Below are 20,940 nucleotides of genomic sequence, written 5' to 3' on the forward strand. Positions count from 1 at the left end.
ATCTCTGCCTCTAAGACTAAATATATGGTATTTGGTTTTAAAAGAAAGTTACCTAAGTTAGGGCTGTATATGTATGGGTCTCTATTGGAGAAGGTAAAGGTTTTTACGTTTTTGGGTGTTTGGTTTGAAGAGCGTATGACTTGGGCTGTGCATGTAGGTAAAATTGTGTTGAAGTGTGAAAAAGTTCTGAATGTTATGAGAAGTCTGGTTGGGTGTGAGTGGGGGGCCAACAGGGAGACAATGCTGCTAATTTATCAGGCCATGATCAGATCTTCTCTTGACTATGGGTGTTTTGTGTATGGGTCTGCGTCTAAAACTGTTCTGGCTAGGCTAGATGTGTTGCAGGCAAAGGCTTTGAGGCTTTGCTGTGGAGCCTTCAGGACTTCCCCAGTCCCTGCCCTGATTGTTGAAATGGGAGAAATGCCCTTATGGTTAAGGCGCATTAAGCTAGGGTTACATTACTGGGCTAAACTTTGTGGGTGTAATGATACCTTCCCAGCAAGGTGTTTGTTGCAAGAGGTTGATGATGGTAACAAATATAACACATTTTTTGTCATTATAAATCAGTGGGCTAGGAAGCTGGATTTGGAACAAGGGGGTATTATAGAGCATACAATAAGGCTACCTGTGCCCTATTGGGTTCTTCCTGAACTGTTTATTGAGCTTGCTTTTCTTCAGGAAAAAGATAAGCGCGAGGTGACTCCAAGAATAGTGGAATATCTTAATTCAATCAGTGAGAGCACTTTGTTTGTTTTTACAGATGGATCTAAAGATCCAGTTAGTGGGAGAGCTGGGTTTGGAGTGTATGTGGAGCAGCTTGGGTTGAAGATTGGCGGGCGCATTTCTGATGTAAGCTCTGTTCTCACGACTGAATTAATGGCAATTCAATGGTGGATTGAGGAAGCCAGTTTTAGAGAAGTCATTATCTGTTCTGATTCTGCAGCTGCTCTTGAAACTTTAGGGAAATCTAAAGCTCGTCCTGACATTCTAAATGAAATCTTGAGTGTGTTTTCTAGAATTGGGTTTGCGTGTAACATCACTTTTTGCTGGGTTCCCGGGCATGCTGGGGTGAGGGGGAATGAGCAGGTGGACCTCATAGCAAAGGAGAGTTTAAGAAGATAAATAGATATCCATGTATCATTGGGGAGAGTGGAACTGAGAGAAATAATTAAAGAGGGCTTAACAAAAGAATGGCAGAGAGGATGGGAAATGGAAGTCAGGGGTAGACACTACTTTTCTATACAATCTGAAGTTAGGAAAATATGTTTCTGTACATCTCTGTCCCGTAGGGATTGAGTTAAACTGTGTAGATTGAGGTTGGGACACTGTGGGTTAAATTACTATTTGTGCATTGTAGGGAAACATGTTTCTGGCTTGTGTGAATGTGGGAGTAATGAGACAGTTAAGCATGTTTTCCTAGAATGTAAAAAGTACACGGTAGAAAGAAAAGTATTGTTTGTTAGACTGACAGGACTTGGAGTTGAGGCTTTTTCTGTTTCATCTTTGTTTGGACACAGTGAGAAACATCAACTGATATCCAGGGCTGTTCTTCAATTCCTGCAAGTTACAGGACTGTATGTAAGAATTTAGTTCAAACTTTGACCTGTGGAGGGCAGTAATACGCTTAGCAGCGTCTACACTGCTGGAATCCTACAAGAAGAAGAAGTAGAGGGAGGGGGAGAGGAGATCCATGTCTCTGAGAGGGGGAGGGAGTGAGGGGAGAGGGAGGGAGGGGGGGAGAGGGAGGGGGAAGAGACAGAGAGAAGGGGGGGAGAAGGGAGGGGGAAGAGACAGAGAGGGGGAGAGAGAGGGGGAAGGGGGGAAGAGAGGGAGGGGGCGAGAGAGAAGGGGGGAAGAGGGAGGAAAGGGAGAAAGAGGGGGAAGAGACAGAGAGAAGGGGGGAGAGGGAAGGGGGAAGAGAGAAGGGGGGTAGATGGGGGGAAGAGGTAGGGGGAAAGAGGGGGGGGGAGAGGGAGGTGGAAAGAGAGAGTGGGGGGGGGGGAGATTTTAAAATGTTACAGCCTTATTCATCACTTCTGAAACTTTTTAGATGCCGAAGGAATCAAGAAAAAACACATGGTCAATGCTTACCTGCAGTTCATCGCGTGTCCTCCAGTTGGTGTAGCGTGGCAACAGTGACCCGACTGCCGTGAAACCTCCCTATTGCGGTTTAGTTAGTGATGAACTAACAACCTCTGTCTGTCTGTCTGTCTGTCTGTCTACTACACGTTGTTGTCATTCAAGATGATTTAAACTTCACACCTGTGTTTATTCAACCCATTTCCAGCGGGAATGTGAAGGTCGGACGTGGAGAAGCGAACTAACGTGAGCGAGCGACCGTTGGTGAAGAACCTTCTGGAAATGGCGGGAAATAACGGGCGGCAACGGCTGAGGGAGCGCGAGCGGGAGCGGCGACAGTTGCTGGGATCCCGGCGGCCATCTTGACTACTGGCAGTCAGTCAGTCAGTCTCCCGTTGACGTCAACAGTGTGGTCTGTGTCCGCCCGCCCGCCCGGGAGCGATGGTCGACAGTCGGGGTGGGTTAGTGTGTGGGTGGTGGTGGTGGGGGGGGGGGTTGAACAATTTGATTGAGTTTACGGGCCACAAGCGTCGGCGACAGTTCGGCGGCGGCGATGGACGGTTAGTGGGGGGGGTGGGGCCGCCCGGGAGCGAGTGTAATACAGTTTATCCGCCCGGGATCGAGTGTAATACAGTTGTGTGGGGGGGTGCGAGCGTCGACAGTTGTGGGGGGGTGCGTCGACAGTTGTGGGGGGGGGGGTGCGTCGACAGTTGTTGGGGGAGCGTCGACAGTTGTGGGGGGGGAGCGTCGACAGTTGTGTGGGGGGGCGTCGACAGTTGTGGGGGGGGGCGTCGACAGTTGTGGGGGGGGCGTCGACAGTTGTGGGGGGGGGGCATCAACAGTTGTTGGGGGAGTGTCGACAGTTGTGGGGGGGGCGTCAACAGTTGTGGGGGGGGCGTCGACAGTTGTGGGGGGGGGCGTCGACAGTTGGGGGGGGCGTCGACAGTTGTTGGGGGAGTGTTGACAGTTGTGGGGGGGGGGCGCGTCGACAGTTGTGGGGGGGGGGCGTCGACAGTTGTTGGGGGGGGCGTCGACAGTTGGGGGGGCGTCGACAGTTGTTGGGGGGGCGTCAACAGTTGTGGGGGGGGCGTCGACAGTTGTGGGGGGGGGCGTCGACAGTTGTGTGGGGGGGGGGCGCGAGCGTAATACAGTTGTGGGGGGGGAGCGAGTGTAATACAGTTGTGTGTGGGGGGGGAGCGAGTGTAATACAGTTGTGTGTGGGGGGGGGAGCGAGTGTAATACAGTTGTGGGGGGGGAGCGAGTGTAATACAGTTGTGTGTGGGGGGGGGAGCGAGTGTAATACAGTTGTGGGAGGGGGGGGGAGCGAGTGTAATACAGTTGTGTGTGGGGGGGGGAGCGAGTGTAATACAGTTGTGTGTGGGGGGGGGGAGCGAGTGTAATACAGTTGTGGGGGGGGAGCGAGTGTAATACAGTTGTGTGGGGGGGGCATCGACAGTTGGCGCTGGACGGGAGCGAGCACCTTTGCGGGGCCCCATGCGCTGTTACCCCCCCCCCCCCCCCCATGCATCCCATTGGCTGCCGCCGCCGCCGACGTCCCCGCGCGCTGCCTCTTCCCGCCAAGTCGGGGGGTCGACTGTAGCCGCCATTTTGAAGGACAGCCTCGATATTGTCATGGTGTCGGTCCACTACATCTACAGCTCACTGTTCTGCTGTAAACTGCTGTAATCCACCCTATCTGTCTTTCTTCAGGTTCCCCAATAACAAAGAAAGGTGAGGAAATATTATTGTTGGCTGTCGATGTTATTCGGTCCTGAATATGGTATTTTCTGTTGAGGGGAAGGGGGGAGGGGGTTGAGGAGAGGAGGTGGAGAGGGGGGGGGAGGGGGGGGGAGGAGGGGGGAGGAAGAGAGGGGAAGAGGGGGAGGAGAATGGAGAGGAGGGGGGAAAATAGGACAGAGGGGTGGGGGAGAGGAGGAGGGGGGGAGAAGAATGGGAGGAGAAGGGGAGGGGGGAGGGGGAGACGAGGAGGGGGAGAGGAGAAGGGGAGGAGAGTAGAAGGGGGGGTGGAGTTGGAGGATGGGGGTAGAGAGGGGATACAGCACGTCTCCGTTGCTCTGTCTCTGTATCTTTGCCTATAATCACCACCACTGGATGTCACAAACGTATCCTACACCCACTAGGGACAATGTTGACATTCACCAAGCCAATTCACCTGCAAACCTGCACGTCTTTGGAATGTGGGTGGTAACCGGAGATCTGGGAGAAAACCCACGCAGGTCTCGGGGAGAACGTGCAAACTCCGTACAGACAGCGCCCGTAGTCGGGATCGAACCCGGGTCACCAGCGCTGCATTTTGCTGTAAGGCAGCAACTCTACCGCTGCGCCACCGTGAATCCCCGGGGAGAGTGGCGCCGTTTGTCAACCGGGTCCCCGCTCATCAGTGAAGGGGTTCCTGCGGCCACAGCTGCCCGGTGATGCCCCGAGTTTATGCATCACCGGGCAGAGAGGGGTCTGCCGTGGGGAGCAGCAGAATGAGGCCAGTCGGCCCATCTAGTCTACTCCGCCATTCACTCATGGTTAGACTCAAAAAGCTGGAGTAACTCAGCGGGACAGGCAGTATCTCTGGAGAGAAGGAATGGGTGACGTTTCGGGTCGAGATCCTTCTTCAGTCTGGTTACGGATAAGGGAAACGAGAGATATAGACGATGATGTTTTTTCTTAGACTCAATCACTGCTGATCTATCTCTCCCTCTCAACCCCATTCTCCTGCCTTCTCCCCATAACCCTGACACCCGTACGAATGAAGAATCTGTCAACCTCCGCCTTAAAAATACCTAATGACAGCCGTCTGCGGCAATGAATCCCACAGATTCACCACCCTCCAGCTCAAGAAATCCCTCATCATCTCCATTCTAAAGGTACATCCTTTCATTCTGAAGCTGTGCCCTCTGGTCCTAGACTCTCCCACTGGTGGAAACATCCTCTCCACATCCACTCTGTCCGGGCCGCCCACTGTTTGATGGGGTGTGGAGGGTGCAGAGAGGGTTCGTGAGGGTGGGGACGGGGTTTGTAGGGTGTAGGGAGGGTTTGGGAGAGAGGGGGGAGGGTGCAGAGAGGGTTCAGAATGGATGTGGAGGGTGCACAGAGGGTTTGGGAGAGGGGTTGGGATGTGGAGGATACAGAGGGTTCAGTAGGATGGGGTGTGGGGAGTGAAGAGAGGGTTCAGGTGGGTGGAGTGGGGAGGGTTCAGGAGGTTGTGGAGGGTGCCGAGAGGGCTCAGCAGGGTGGGGACAGGGTGTGTGGGTGACAGCATGGTGCCAGATGGGGTGACTGTGGGAAATGTGAGGCCATCCTCACCAGCAGACAATGAAGCAGCAATGCTGTATTCTGTGAATGTTTTTTGTACTATTATACAATTAACATGATGCTTTGCTGTAGAAGCACCAGTATTAGATAGCATTTATTAACATAAATAAGGAATAATATTGCATCAAGTTTCATCAGACTGGTGTTGCCGTGTGTAGCGAGACCGATGCTCAGCCTCTGTTCTTTAGTGTTTACAGGAATGAATGAAATGTCCATAGAATGGATGTATGTCGGGTGTCATGTTATGCTGCATGTAAGTATTTAATAGTTCCATTGTACATGTGAGAATTTAACACTCTTGACTCCTGGTTTTTCCCCTGAGTGAAGAGTCCAGATCTAGGTGTCAGAATCTGTGACTGGGGTGATGGTCGGTGTGTTTCTGGGGTGACTTGTTTCTGACTCTGAGGAACGGTGGAACAATGCAGGGCTGCCCAGCTCCACCCAGTGTAAATGTGCTTGGGATTCCTGTCTTCATCACTGTGTCTACCAGTGGTACCTCCATCCCCCAGCTACCGTTGGTCATTTGCCGTTTCAATACATTGAGGACAGAGGAAGCCAATTATTCGATCCACAGTGTCTTTGCCGGTTGTGCAAGAGTTCATCGGTCAGATCCCACCTTCTGGTAACCAGTCTTCAAGCACACATTGTAGTGTATATGTTTCTTCAAAGGTAATTTTAGCTGTGGAATTCTCTGCCACAGAAGGTAGCTGAGGCCACAGTTCATTGGCTTATTTAAGAGGGAGTTAGAAGTGGCCCTTGTGGCTAAAGGAATCAGGGGGTATGGAGAGAAGGCAGAGATGGGATACTGAGTTGGATGATCAGCCATGATCATATTGAATGGCGGTGCAAGCTCGAAGGGCCGAATGGCCTCTACTCCTGCACCTATTTTCTATGTTTCTATGAGTTCCAGATCTGTACTGATCCTGTGGTGGGAGAAACGTTTCACCAGGTCTACAATCTTTCAGCTAATTCCTGTATCACCGTGCTAAACTGCTCCTCCTTTCATCCCTCATCTCATTACTCTATACACCTCAATTGATGCTCTCGTGAAATTTAGCCTTTCCAATCATTTATCAAAGTTCCAAATACAGTTAATAATTTCCAGACTTATTCCAATTAACCACCTAACAGCCGGTGACTTTGCCAATTGTAACCTTACTTGGAATTAGAAATGTGAGGTAAATGTTTGAGTTGTGTTTACGTGTCGGAACAGCATTTGTTTTATTTGAGCAGAAGTTGTGAGCAGCCAATTCCACCCATGACATGTGTGACAGGATCTGTTGGGGGAGAGAGTTCACCATTTGGACTCATCGATATTTTAAACTAGAAGGTGGTGTGCAACCTAAATGGGAACTTGAGGTTGTGTTATCCGGTTTGAGTTTAGACCTGCAGCATCGGTGGGTTTGAGTTTAGACCTGCAACATCTGTGGGTTTGAGTTTAGACCTGCAGCATCTGTGAGTTTGAGTTTAGACCTGCAGCATCTGAGGGTTTGAGTTTAGACCTGCAGCATCTGTGGGTTGGAGTTTAGACCTGCAGTATCTGTGGGTCTTTATTTCACATTTGCAGCATCTGTGGGTTTGAGTTTAGACCAGCAGCGTCTGTGGGTTTGATATTAGACCTGCAGCATCTGTGGGTTGGAGTTTAGACCTGCAGTATCTGTGGGTCTTTATTTCACATTTGCAGCATCTGTGGGTTTGAGTTTAGACCAGCAGCGTCTGTGGGTTTGAGTTTAGACCTGCAGCATCTGTGGGTTTGATATTAGACGTGCAGCATCTAACGAGAGAGAAGGGGAAGAGAGTGTGGAGAGAGAGAAAGAGGGGAGAGAGAGGGGGAGAGAGAAAGAGGTGGGAGGGAGGGAGAGACGGGGAAAGAGAGAGAGGGGGAAGAGAGTGTGGAGAGAGAAAGAGGGGAGAGATGGGGAGAGAAAGAGAGGAGGAGAGAAAGGGGAGAGGGGGGAGAGATGGAGGAGAGAGGGAGAGAAAGAGGAGGAGAGAGAAAGAGGGGGGAGAGAGAAAGAGAGGGGGAGAGAGAGAGAGAAAGAGAGGGGGGTTGGAGAGAGATTTATCACACCCTCTCCCCCACCCTCTCTAGAATTTAGAAGATTGAGGGGGGATCTCATAGAAACGTCCAAAATTCTTAAGGGGTTGGACAGGCTAGATGCAGGAAGATTGTTCCCGATGTTGGGGAAGTCCAGAACAAGGGGCCACACACACAGTTTAAGGATAAGGGGGAAATCTTTTAGGACCGAGATGAGGAAACATTTTTTTCCCCACACAGAGAGTGGTGAATCTGTGGAATTCTCTGCCACAGAAGGTAGTTGAGGCCACAGTTCATTGGCGATATTTAAGAGGGAGTTAGATGTGGCCCTTGTGGCTAAAGGGATCAGGGGGTATGGAGAGAAGGCAGGTACAGGATACTGAGTTGGATGATCAGCCATGATCATATTGAATGGCGAATGGTGCAGGCTCGAAGGGCCGAATGGCCTCTACTCCTGCACCTATTGTCTATGTTTCTATGTATAAATAACGCTCTCTCTCCCCCTCTCCCCGTCTCTCTCCCTCTCTCTCTCTCCCAGTGAAGGGGTTCCTGCGGCCACACGCCCAGTGATGCCCCGAGTTTATGCATCACTGGGCAGAGAGGGGTCTGCCGTGAGGACCTGCAGAATGAGGCCAGTCGGCCCATCTAGTCTACTCCGCCATTCAATCATGGTTAAACACAAAATACCGGAGTAACTCAGCAGGACGGGCAGTATCTCTGGAGACTAGGAATGGGTGACGTTTCGGGTCGAGACCCTTCTTCAGTTTGGTTACGGATAAGGGAAACGAGAGATATAGACGATTATTTTTTTCCTAGACTCAATCACGGCTGATCTATCTCTCCCTCTCAACCCCATTCTCCTGCCTTCTCCCCATAACCCTGACACTCGTACGAATGAAGAATCTGTCAATCTCCGCCTTAAAAATACCTAATGACAGCCGTCTGCGGCAATGAATCCCACAGATTCACCACCCTCCAGCTCAAGAAATTCCTTTTTATCTCCATTCTAAAGGTACACCCTTTCATTCTGAGGCTGTGCCCTCTGGTCCTAGACTCTCCCACTGGTGGAAACATCGATTCCACATCCACTCTGTTCAGGCCGCCCACTGTTTGATGGGGTGTGGAGGGTGCAGAGAGGGTTCGTGAGGGTGGGGACGGGGTTTGTAGGGTGCAGAGAGGGTTTGGGAGAGAGGGGGGAGGGTGCAGAGAGGGTTCGGCAGGGATGTGGAGGGTGCACAGAGGGTTTGGGAGAGGGGTTGGGATGTGGAGGACACATAGAGGATTCAGTAGGATGGGGTGTGGAGGCTGAAGAGAGGGTTGAGGAGGGTGAGGATGGGGTGTGGAGGGTGAGGATGGGGTGTGGAGGGTGAGGAGAGGGTTCAGGAGAGGGAGGATGGGGTGTCGAGAGGGCTCAGCAGGGTGGGGACAGGGTGTGTGGGTGACAGCATGGTGCCAGATGGGGTGACTGTGGGAAATGTGAGGCCATCCTCACCAGCAGACAATGAAGCAGCAATGCTGTATTGTGTGAATGTTTTTTGTACTATTATACAATTAACATGGTGCCTTGCTGTAGAAGCACCAGTATTAGATAGCATTTATTAACATAAATAAGGAATAATATTGCATCAAGTTTCATCAGACTGGTGTTGCCGTGTGTAGCGAGACCGATGCTCAGCCTCTGTTCTTTAGTGTTTAGAGGAATGAGGGGTGACCTGAATGAAATGTCCATAGAATGGATGTATGCTGGGTGTCATGTTATGCTGCATGTAAGTATTTAATTGTTCCATTGTGCATGTGAGAATTTAACACGCTTGACTCCTGGTTTTTCCCCTGAGTGAAGAGTCCAGATCTAGGGGTCAGTATCTGTGACTGGGGTGGTGGTCGCTGTGTTTCTTGGGTGGCTTGTTTCTGACTCTGAGGAACGGTGGAACAATGCAGAGCTGTCCAGCTCCACCCAGTGTAAATGTGCTTGGGATTCCTGTCTTCATCACTGTGTCTACCAGTGGTACCTCCATCCCCCAACTACCGTTGGTCATTTGCCGTTTCAATACATTGAGGACAGAGGAAGCCAATTATTCGACCCACAGTGTCTTTGCCGGTTGTGCAAGAGTTCATCGGTCAGATCCCACCTTCTGGTAACCAGTCTTCAAGCACACATTGTAGTGTATACGTTTCTTCAAAGGTAATTTTAGCTGTGGAATTCTCTGCCACAGAAGGTAGTTGAGGCCACAGTTCATTGGCTATATTTAAGAGGGAGTTAGATGTGGCCCTTGTGGCTAAAGAGATCAGGGGGTATGGAGAGAAGGCAGGGATGGGATACTGAGTTGGATGATCAGCCATGATCATATTGAATGGCGGTGCAGGCTCGAAGGGCCGAATGGCCTCTACTCCGGCACCTATTTTCTATGTTTCTATGAGTTCCAGATCTGTTCTGATCCTGTGGTGGGAGAAACGTTTCACCAGGTCTACAATCTTTCAGCTAATTCCTGTATCACCGTGCTAAACTGCTCCTCCTCCTTTCATCCCTCATTTCATTACTCTATACACCTCAATTGATGCTCTCGTGAAATTTAGCCTTTCCAATCATTTATCAAAGTTCCAAATACAGTTAATAATTTCCAGACTTATTCCAATTAACCATCTAACACCCCGTGACTTTGCCAATTGTAACCTTACTTGGAATTAGAAATGTGAGGTTAATGTTTGAGTTGTGTTTACGTGTCGGAACAGCATTTGTTTTATTTGAGCAGAAGTTGTGAGCAGCCAATTCCACCCATGACATGTGTGACAGGATCTGTTGGGGGAGAGAGTTCACCATTTGGACTCATCGATATTTTAAACTAGAAGGTGGTGTGTAACCTAAATGGGAACTTGAGGTTGTGTTATCCAGTTTGATTTCAGACCTGCAGCATCTGTGGGTTTGAGTTTAGACCTGCAGCATCTGTTGGTTTGAGTTTAGACCTGCAGAATCTGTGGGTCTTTATTTCACATTTGCAGCACTGGGGAGCGGCGGACAAAATACTCACAGATGGATGGATGGATGTCAATCTGCTGTCCTCCCTCCCTGGCCCCGAGTCGGCCCGCCCGCCCAGACAGTGGGGCCCCGTTCCCCACAGCCTCTTGATGAACCTTTGGGCAGGTTTGGGCAGCGTCCTGTAGAGATGAGACGGGTGATTCTCCTGTGAAGTGGGACCGGTGGTGGTACTGCAGACATCACCTGACATCATGGAGACCCTGCTGACAAAATTCCTCCAGGTTCTGTTCAAATCCTATCCATGTTACTGTATTCCTATCGGCAGAAAGGGTTAACAGGAATATTAAAAGTACTTTATGCACATTATACAGTAGAAGGTTGTCAAACCGGTTGGTCTTGTGTTCAGCAGCGAGACCGCTCCCTGTACTGAGGAATGTGAGGCTTGGAATCCACACTGGACAGGCAGCTGCTTGCACGCAGATACTGAGCACTGCACCCACAGAACTACAGCCGCACCTCGCAAATCAATATTCACCCGACTAGCTGCAACGAAGCAAGGAAGAAAGGTAATGCTACGCTTGTTATGGGAGATTTCAACGTGCAAGTAGACTGGGAAAATCAGGTTGGGACTGGACCCCAAGAAAGGGAGTTTGTGGAGTGCCTCTGTGATGGATTCTTAGAGCAGCTTGTACTGGAGCCTAGCAGGGAGAAGGCAATTCTGGATTTAGTGTTGTGTAACGAACCAGATTTGATAAAGGAACTTGAGGTTAATGAGCCATTAGGAGGTAGTGACCATAATATGGTCAGGTTTAATCTACAATTGGAGAGGGAGAAGGATAGATCAGAGGTGTCAGTGTTGCAGTTGAATAAAGGGGACTATGGGGCCATGAGGGAGGAGCTGGCCAAAGTTGACTGGAAAGATACCCTAGCAGGGATGACAGTGGAACAACAATGGCAGGTATTTCTGGGAATAATACAGAAGGTTCAGGATCAGTTCATTCCAAGGAGGAAGAAAGATTTCAAGGGCAGTAAGGGGTGACTGTGGCTGACAAGGGACCTCAGGTAATCCATTTAGAACGGAGACGAGGAAACACTTTTTCACACAGAGAGTGGTGAGTCAGTGGAATTCTCTGTCTCAGAGGGCGGTGGAGGCCGGTTCTCTGGATGCTTTCAAGAGAGAGCTAGATAGGGCTCTTAAAGATAGCGGAGTCAGGGGATATGGGGAGAAGGCAGGAATGGGGTACTGATTGGGGATGATCAGCCATGATCAGCACCCATCCCCCGCCCATGCATCCCATGCGAGGACAGCAGATTGACATCCATCCATCCATCGGTGAGTATTTTGTCCGCCGCTCCCCAGTAGACGGGTCTAATCTCTGGGAGAGACTTGGGTTAAATTCCCCTATTGAATGTGATTTTCTCTTGTCTGTCAGCAGCACATTGAATGTATTGTTGTGAGTAAATGTGTCCCAGTGATAGTTTGAAGCAGAAAAGTCATGTTGAGCAACAGCTGCTGCTGCGTTTTGTCATTGGATGTGTTGGTGTAGATTAATGCTGCACATCCATCACACACACACACTTGTATAAAGTTGTAACCAACACTTGATGTGTTGAATGAGCTGAGCAGTCTGCTGGAGTCAAAGCAAATGTCCCTGTTTGTTTTACACTTACTAAATGGGAACTATTTCATAATGAAACCGTCAGCTTGTTATTTCTGGTTTCAGATATTTTTGCTGATAAAACTTCCACAATTGCCAGAGTAAAGGCCTTTCTGAGCCGTCTGTACGGAGAGTTGCACATTTTTATCGCCATCTGGTCATGTCAAGTCAAGAGAGTTTATTGTCATTTGATCCAGATAGGACAATGAAATTCTTGCTTGCTGCAGCACAACAGAATATTGTCAACATAAATACAGATCAGTGTGTCCATATACCATAGAATATATATATATATACACACATAAATAAACAGATAAAGTGCAATAGGCTGCGTTTTGCAATTGGATGTGTTGGTGGAGATTCATGTTGCACAATGACACAGATCTATACATTTGTAAAGTAAATGTTGGAATTTGTTTCAGTTACTGAATGGCCCAACGTTCACGGTAATTATTTATAATGATATTGGGGCGTCAGATGTTGAACCTGTTATTCCAGTTTTCATTTATTTTTGGCCAGCAACTTCCTCTTGCCAGAGTAAAGGAGTGTTGCTCGTTTTTATCACCCCCTGGTCACAGCGGAGAGAGTGATCCCAGGAGACGGTGCAGCAGAATGGTAGCAAGAGGAAAATATACTTTGAGGATTTGTAGCATGGAAGGCATTTTGTACAGATTTGAATAATGAAATGAGAACAAACGAGCTGGGACTGTCTGTCAGGTATGTGAGTGGAAGTACGGCATTTACACAAATCTATTGACCAGGATAACACGTGACTTTTGTAACTTTTTTGGGGCATGGAAATTTAAAGAAACATTGCTATTCCAGAAGATCTGAGGAATAAGATAAAATGCTGCCGTGCTGGAAACACTCAGCAGTTTGAGCAGCATTTGATAATGGATCATCCACCATTGCACTTTCCACTGTTTGCAGTATTTACTATTTTTATCAATGAAGTAAATGCACTTTGTCTTTATGGTAATGATTTGTGCTTGACCCGATCCCACACAATGGTAAGATAACCAAATATTTTAGATTTACATGCTAGAGGTTGTTTAAAGGTAGGGAGAGATCACCTGTCCACAGTTGGGATAGTTCAGGACCATTTAATGCAGAATTGTATCTTTCAGCTATGATAATAGAGAATGTCTGCAAGATAGCAAAGGATAATCCCTGTTTGTTGAGGATGAATCAGTTGGAGAGCTGAGTGCTGAGAGGAACAGATGTTTGTTCAACAGTTCAGTAGTTCAATATGTAACTGTACAGTGTAATTCTTAAAGCACATATTACACACGCAGGCATCGCCATTTTCAAAGTCCTAATCAGATCCGCCCGCGAGCTCGATGTCCTGGTGCAGTTCGTGTTCCTGTGAACAGACCTCCCTCACCTCACCCATCTTTGTGTCCCGTGGGGCAACTCCACCTACTTTGAAGGTGTTGTAGGCATGAACCCAGTTCACCCTCCTATTGGGCCACTCCTCGCACCTTACGTCTCCAGCTCTCTCCCGGTAACGCCGTCCGATGAACCTTTGGCCGGTTGTTGTTCCGTGTACTCTTTTGACCCTCCAGAATTTCATGGAGGGGGTACCCGGAGTTGTCGAGGATGACCTGCAACTTGCTCCTCATACGCCTCTCAAGTACATCCACCACAGAGTCCACTCTCCCCCCCCCCCCAGCACTGTGCTAGCTCGTTTTACCAGCTTGACCAACTTCTTGCTGTTTTTAGCACTGATGTTGTTGCCCCAGCAGACAACAGCGTAGAAAATGACACTTGCAAACATAGTATGGTAAAATAGCATGTCATTGCACATATTGAAGGATCTGAGCCTTTTGAGGAAAAAGAGTCTGCTCTGTCCTTTTTTGTAGAGGGCATCGGTGTTTACAGACCAGTCCAGTTTGTTATCCAGGTGCACTCCCAGATATTTATATGTCTGCACCACCTCAATGTCCATCCCTGCAGTGTTAACCGGCTGAAGGGGGAGCTTGGACCTGCCAAACTTAACCACCATCTCTTTGGTCTTGGTTTCAATATAGGAGTAGAGAGGTTCTTCTGAAGTTGTATAAGGCTCTGGTGAGACCACATCTGGAGTATTGTGTACAGTTTTGGTCTCCTAATTTGAGGAAGGACATCCTTGTGATTGAGGCAGTGCAGCGTAGGTTCACCAGATTGATCTCTGATCAATCTGTCATATGAGGAAAGATTGAAAAGACTAGGCTTGTATTTGCTGGAGTTTAGAAGGATGAGGGGGGTCTTATAGAAACATATAAAATTATAAAAGGACTGGACAAGCTAGATGCAGGAAAAAAATTTCCAATGTTGGGCGTGTCCAGAACCAGGGGCCACAGTCTTAGAATAAAGGGGAGGTCATTTAAGACTGAGATGAGGAGAAACTTTTCCACCCAGAGAGTTGTGAATCTGTGGAATTCCCTGCCACAGAGGGCAGTGGAGGCCAAGTCACTGGATGGATTTAAGAGAGAGTTAGGTAGAGCTCTAGGGGCTAGTGGAGTCAAGGGATATGGGGAGAAGGCAGGCACGGGTTATTGATAGGGGACGATCAGCCATGATCACAATGAATGGCGGTGCTGGCTCGAAGGGCCGAATGGCCTCCTCCTGCACCTATTTTCTATGTTTCTATACAACAAATCCCCAAGGTTTCAGAATGCCTCACTCTAACACTTCCTCAGAATGCCCCACCCCTTGCAACCTTACAAAAAGGCATATCAAACTCAAGAGGCCAAGTGTCGTATTCCTGCTCCTAATATGTTCATGTATTGTTCCAAATAAACCTAATTTCCAGAGCTACCCAGACTATGTGTTCCCCCATCTTATTTCCTGCAAAGATACTTTGCCATTAGTGCTGTCTCCAATGTATATTTGTTCCATTAATTGGGGGGTTTGATTTATTGATAAGACAAGCATGTGTTGGACTGAATCAGTCTGAAGAAGGGTCTTGACCTGAAACGTCACCCGTTTTTAAAAAAAAAACCCTTCTCTCCAGAGGTGCTGCTTGTTCCGCTGAGTTACTCCAGCATTTTGTGTCTATCTGTGATTTAAACCAACATCTGCAGTTCTTTCCTACACGCTGTACAGCGTGTGATGTCATCAGCTGAAAGTGTTGTCCTGCTCCTTGTAATTGTTGTCTAATACCGGCTTTTAATCTGTTTATTACAGAGCAGCGGGACGTGTGAAAGGCAGTCACCACCATGGCTGATGGAGTGGACCAGGGAGGAGATCCAGTGGCCTCGACAACGAGGACAGACGACGGTGTGTTGTAGAATTACGTCAGATATAAATGTCCCAACAATCAAGAGCAGAACTCGCTATCAAAACATGGAGGGGACGGGGGACACAATTTTTTGGCGGCACACTCACACGCACGAGGCTTCGGAGGCTCAATCCAGCGCTAAACGCAGCTCAACTCTGCCTGTCTCGCCGGGTTAACTACAGCCCTGACTGGACTGATGGGACATCAGCGCTGCTTCTCCGCGCTGGCCATATTTCCATATTTCCCGCAAGTCCAGGCAGGTTCACCTGGCAAGACAGGCAGAGTTGAGCTGGGTTTAGGGCTGTTTCTCTGTGCTGGCTGTGGGCCTGGGGGTACATCTCGTGTCTGACTGCCGACCTCTCTGGCCACCCGTGGGGTGGGGGGGCACTCGGGACAGCGCCGGAGACCCGGCTGGGATCGATCCTGCCTGCGGATGAGGCGCAGGTCTGTGCCACGTCTCCCTCCTCCAATCAACACGCTCTATACTCAGTCCCACCCCAACTGCCTCACGGAAAGCGGTGATTTTAAAATCGGATTACAAAAACCTGGGGGGGGTGAGTGTCCCCCACCTCTCAAAACATGGGGGGGACGTGTCCCCTCTGCCCCCCCCCAGGTTTTCTGCCCCTGCCAACAATGTGACCGGATCAGATTGCCTGACCTGCAGTACACACAGGGAGAGGGAATAGGGAATCAACGGAAGGCCAAGAGACCTGAGCCGGAGAGAGTACAGGAATGATAGGGCAGGTCTGTCTGCATTAGGGTCATTTGTTGGGTATAAAGACTGTCTGGGAGCAGCTACTAGAGGGGAACGAACATGTGATGATTAGAGGTTTTTATAAGTGAGAGAACTGTTCAGACTCAGCGTGTCAGTTAGCGGAAGAAGCAAAGAAGTTACGTTTTGTGAGCCTTGGTGAACAAAGGATGTTGAAGGTCTGATGAGGGAAAATAAGTGAATGTTTGTCAGGGATGGGAAACTACTCCCAGTGAGTTGTTAGAGGTTTAATGGGGAAATGAGAGAGAACCAAGGAATTAGGATGGTCAAAATAGGCCTGAACCCAAAAGGGTTGATTGTAGTTGGGGAGAGAATGCGGAAAGTGGTGGGAGCCTGGCACAGGAAAGTTGAATATGGATGAGGTGGTGAGGGGGGGAGGGGGTGTTGATTGTCAGATGGTTAGAGATGAAACCAGGACTAAAATGAGACTCAAGAGAAAACGAGTCAAAGGTCTCGTTACGCGACAAGTTGTTTGAATGATGTGAAATGTAAAGCTAGTGGAGAGATTTGGGTGGAATGGTTGGGGAAATTTGCGGATGGGGAATAGGTTATGTATTGGGATAAGGAGAGAAGGGAAGGGACTAGGAAGTATTGAAGGAGGTTGGAGAATTCTATGTAAACTAGTACACTGCAGTACAAGAACAGACCCTTCATGCTGTCTGTGCCCAACATGATGCCAGGTTAAACTAATCTGCTCAGGTGAAGTTTGCAGAATAAGTGGGTGATCGATCGATCGTCTCCGTGGAGTCGATAAACTGAATACCCTGTTTCTATTGTGTATCTTTCAAATCAATATTCCCAGATTCCCTGTATATCCATGTCCCTATCTCAAAGCTCTTCAATGTCATTCTCTCACCAGCATCCACCACCAGCCTTGACAGGGAGATGCCATTCAGATTCTGCAAAGCTCTTCCACTCTCATCTTAAATCTGCCGTCTAGTTCTTGGTTCCATTCCCCTTTAAAAAAAACACTTTGATCACAGAGGGAGGTGGAAATATGGAATGTGTTGCCAGTTGAGGCGCGTACAATAACATGATTTTAGTGACATTTGGGCAGGTACATGGGCAAGAAAGGTTTGGAGTGATAATGGGCAAACATGGACAAATAGGGCTGGCTCAGATAGGGCAGGTTGGTCGACACATCTGGATGAAGCATCTCTGTCTGTGCGGTGTGACTTTGTCATTCTGCCACGTAGCGAGAGAGAAATAATCTGAAACGTCTACATTAGCAAGAAAGTTGAAAACAAACCGTTAAATATAATCACATTATATAATTACAATTACAGGATGCAAGAGATGTGTTTGAAGTAACAAGGCCAAATGGAAAATAATACGTGGCCATTCTGTACGTATATCAACAAAGGTAGATAGAGCACAGTAATCTACAGCACAGGAAAGGTATTTACGGTCCACAATGTCCATGCGGACCGATGCCAAATGAAACTCATCTCCACTGCCTTCATACAATCCATATTTCTCCATTCCCTGCATATCAAAAAGCTTCAATACCACGATGGTATATGCTCCAACCACCACACCTGGCAGCGCGTTCCAGGCACCCACCATCCTCTGTGTATAAATAACTTCACCCGCACATCTCCTTTGAATTCCACCCCTTTCAGCTTAAAGCTGTGCACCCCAGTGTTGCCACAGACCCCCAGCCAGAAGAACAACCCTCTGTCTTGGAGGCTGCAAGGTGACTTGGATAGGCTGGGTGAGTGGGCAAATGCATGGCAGATGCAGTATAATGTGGATAAATGTGAGGTTATCCACTTTGGTGGCAAAAACAGGAAAGTAGACTTTTATCTGAATGGTGGCCGATTAGGAAAGGGGGAGATGCAATGAGACCTGGGTGTCATGGTACACCAGTCATTGAAAGTAGGCATGCAGGTGCAGCAGGCAGTAAAGAAGGCGAATGGTATGTTAGCATTCATAGCAAAAGGATTTGAGTATACGAGCAGGGAGGTTCTACTGCAGTTGTACAGGGTCTTGGTGAGACCACACCTGGAGTATTGCGTATAGTTTTGGTCTCCTAATCTGAGGAAGGACATTCTTGCCATAGAGGGAGTACAGAGAAGGTTCACCAGACTGATTCCTGGGATGTCAGGACTTTCATATGAAGAAAGACTGGATAGACTCGGTTTGTACTTGCTAGAATTTAGAAGATTGATGGGGGATCTTATAGAAACTTACAAAATTCTTAAGGGGTTGGACAGGCTAGATGCAGGAAGATTGTTCCCGATGTTGGGGAAGTCCAGAACGAGGGGTCACAGTTTAAGGATAAGGGGGAAATCTTTTAGGACCGAGATGAGGTAAACATTTTTCACACAGAGAGTGGTGAATCTGTGGAATTCTCTGCCACAGAAGGTAGTTGAGGCCAGTTCATTGGCTATATTTAAGAGGGAGTTAGATGTGGTCCTTGTGGCTAAAGGGATCAGGGGGTATGGAGAGAAGGCAGGTACGGGATACTGAGTTGGATGATCAGCCATGATCATATTGAATGGCGGTGCAGGCTCGAAGGGCCGAATGGCCTACTCCTGCACCTATTTTCTATGTTTCTATGTGTTCTCAGTAAACGGGTTCTGAATGTATAGAACCACGTTGCTGTGAATCTTGTGCATTCTTATTATGATGTTATCAGTCTACTGAAAGATCCTTCCATTGGTGAGTTGTGGCCTGTGTGGGGACACAGTCCTTATTTTTACCAACTATTTCATTGTGGACGTTGGATGTTTTCTCTGAAACTGTATCGCTACATGCTGAGAAAACTATATTCAGCACTCTCTACACTCTACCTGCTGTACTTGTGCTTGGCTTAGCCGTATTTATGTACAGTATTACCTGATTAGATTGGACAGCATGCAAACACAATATTGTCACTGTTTCTCAGTACATGTGACAATAATAAGTGTGGGCACAGTAGTGCAGCTGGTAGAACCGCTGGCTCACGGCTCCGGAGACTCGGGTTCGATTATAACCACGGCCACTGTTTGTGTGGAGTTTGCATGTTTTTCTTATGACGGCGTGTGTTTCCTCCCACATCCCTGTGGCATGCTGGCATGAACATCAATTGCCCTCTGTAAATGTGCTCCTAATATGCAGAACGTCAGATAACATAAAACTAGTGTGAGCGGGTGATGGATTAATGATTTGCATGGACTCGCTGGGCCGAAGGGCCTGTTTGCATACTGTGCCTCTGAACTCTGAATGCTGAAGCTAAAGTGTGAGAATAAGTCGCATTTAATGTCACTACGGTGTATTCTGTCAAAAGGTGTTGACATTGTGTTCATCCAGAATCAAGAAGAGAATGCACCCGTGGGATTGAACAGTGGGAGAGGGACAATTGTTGTGAGTTAGCGCATTGTTTAGATGCCGCAGGGAATAAGTTACAGCAACAGCCTGGGGACCATTGTCAGGGCAAGTCGAGGATCACAGCCGGGTCTCCCTCCCTCCGTACAGGGTGCGGGTAGATCCGGCTCGTGGCCTGACAGCAACCCGCTGATCGGAGCGCCTCATCTCCGTCATGTGGTCTGCCTTTTAGCAGAGTGGGGGTGGTGACAGCTATGGGTGGAGGAAACCACACAACACTTGATAATTCTATTATTTTGATTCATCACAGCTCCTCCAATGTCTTCGATGATGGAGCTCCTGGAAAGGTGTGATGATTGGCAGCTGCTGGATTTGACAATTCATTACCGCCAGAGGCTGGAAGAGGCGATTCAAGAGGCGGTGGAGAATGTCGTCTTCGTTCTAGCATACGAGAGATATTTCAGTGAGCAAGAGTACAAGGTAGGGAGAGGAATGGATGAGTGGGTAACTTCAGCCCATACTGAAATGTTTTCCTGCACAAATATTGTGGGCCATAGGGTCCATTCTTGTGCTGTGCTGCTCTCTGTAATTACAACTCAGTACGGCGCAGTCACAAAGAATATCCCGCACAGCAGTGGTGATCCACAAACTGGAGGGTGCAGGCTTGAGGGGAGATGGGAGAAATGTAGGTGGGATCTAAGAGTAAACCTAGCAATTATAGATTAGATTAGATTAGATTATTTAATGACCACACAGTCAAGCTGGTGGAATTCAGGTTCAGGACAGGATGTTACAAGGTAGGCTGATTCCCGTCAAACATAACATAAAACACAACATCATACAATATACAGTACATGCATGAGGAGGATATGTGCTGTTATCATAGTGTGTTCAGAATTCGGATTGCGTGTGGGTAAAAACTGTTTTTAAATCGCGATGTCTTGGCGGACAGTGAGCTGTAGCGCCTTCCTGATGGCAGCAGGTGGAAGATGTGGTGAGCTGGGTGGGAGGGATCAGAGATGATTTTCTTCACCCTTGACACAGACCTGTTAGTTTAACTTCAGTTGTGAGCAAATTAATGGAAAAGATACTTAGAGATAATATATATAAGCATCTGGATAAACAGAGTCTGATTAGGAACAGTCAACATGGATTTGTGCCTGGAAGGTCATGTTTGACTAATCTTCTTGAATTTTTTGAAGGGGTTACTAGGGAAATTGACGAGGGTAAAGCAGTGGATGTTGTCTATATGGACTTTAGTAAGGCCTTTGACAAGGTTCCTCATGGAAGGTTGGTCAAGAAGGTTCAACTGTTGGGTATAAATGCAGGAGTAGCAAGATGGATTCAACAGTGGCTGAATGGGAGAAGCCAGAGGGTAATGGTGGATGGCTGTTTGTCGGGTTGGAGGCAGGTGACTAGTGGGGTGCCTCAGGGATCTGTGTTGGGTCCTTTGTTGTTTGTCATGTACATCAATGATCTGGATGAAGGTGTGGTAAATTGGATTAGTAAGTATGCAGATGA

The 20,940-nt window shown here is 48.3% G+C and overlaps 1 protein-coding gene and 1 long non-coding RNA gene across 2 annotated transcripts in view; both read left to right on the plus strand.

The window, feature by feature from the left end:
- The window catches only part of LOC116969382 (ribonuclease inhibitor-like), a 133,404-nt gene that overhangs the window by 104,079 nt on the left and 8,385 nt on the right, over positions 1–20,940 (plus strand). The window lies entirely within an intron of this gene.
- On the plus strand, positions 12,494–19,755 carry LOC116969388. Its single transcript, XR_004410745.1, has 3 exons — positions 12,494–12,793; positions 15,245–15,337; positions 19,730–19,755. It is a non-coding gene; the product is annotated as an uncharacterized LOC116969388 (long non-coding RNA).

The sequence above is a fragment of the Amblyraja radiata genome, unplaced genomic scaffold, assembly GCF_010909765.2.
Source record: "Amblyraja radiata isolate CabotCenter1 unplaced genomic scaffold, sAmbRad1.1.pri S35, whole genome shotgun sequence".
Taxonomy (NCBI): domain Eukaryota; kingdom Metazoa; phylum Chordata; class Chondrichthyes; order Rajiformes; family Rajidae; genus Amblyraja; species Amblyraja radiata.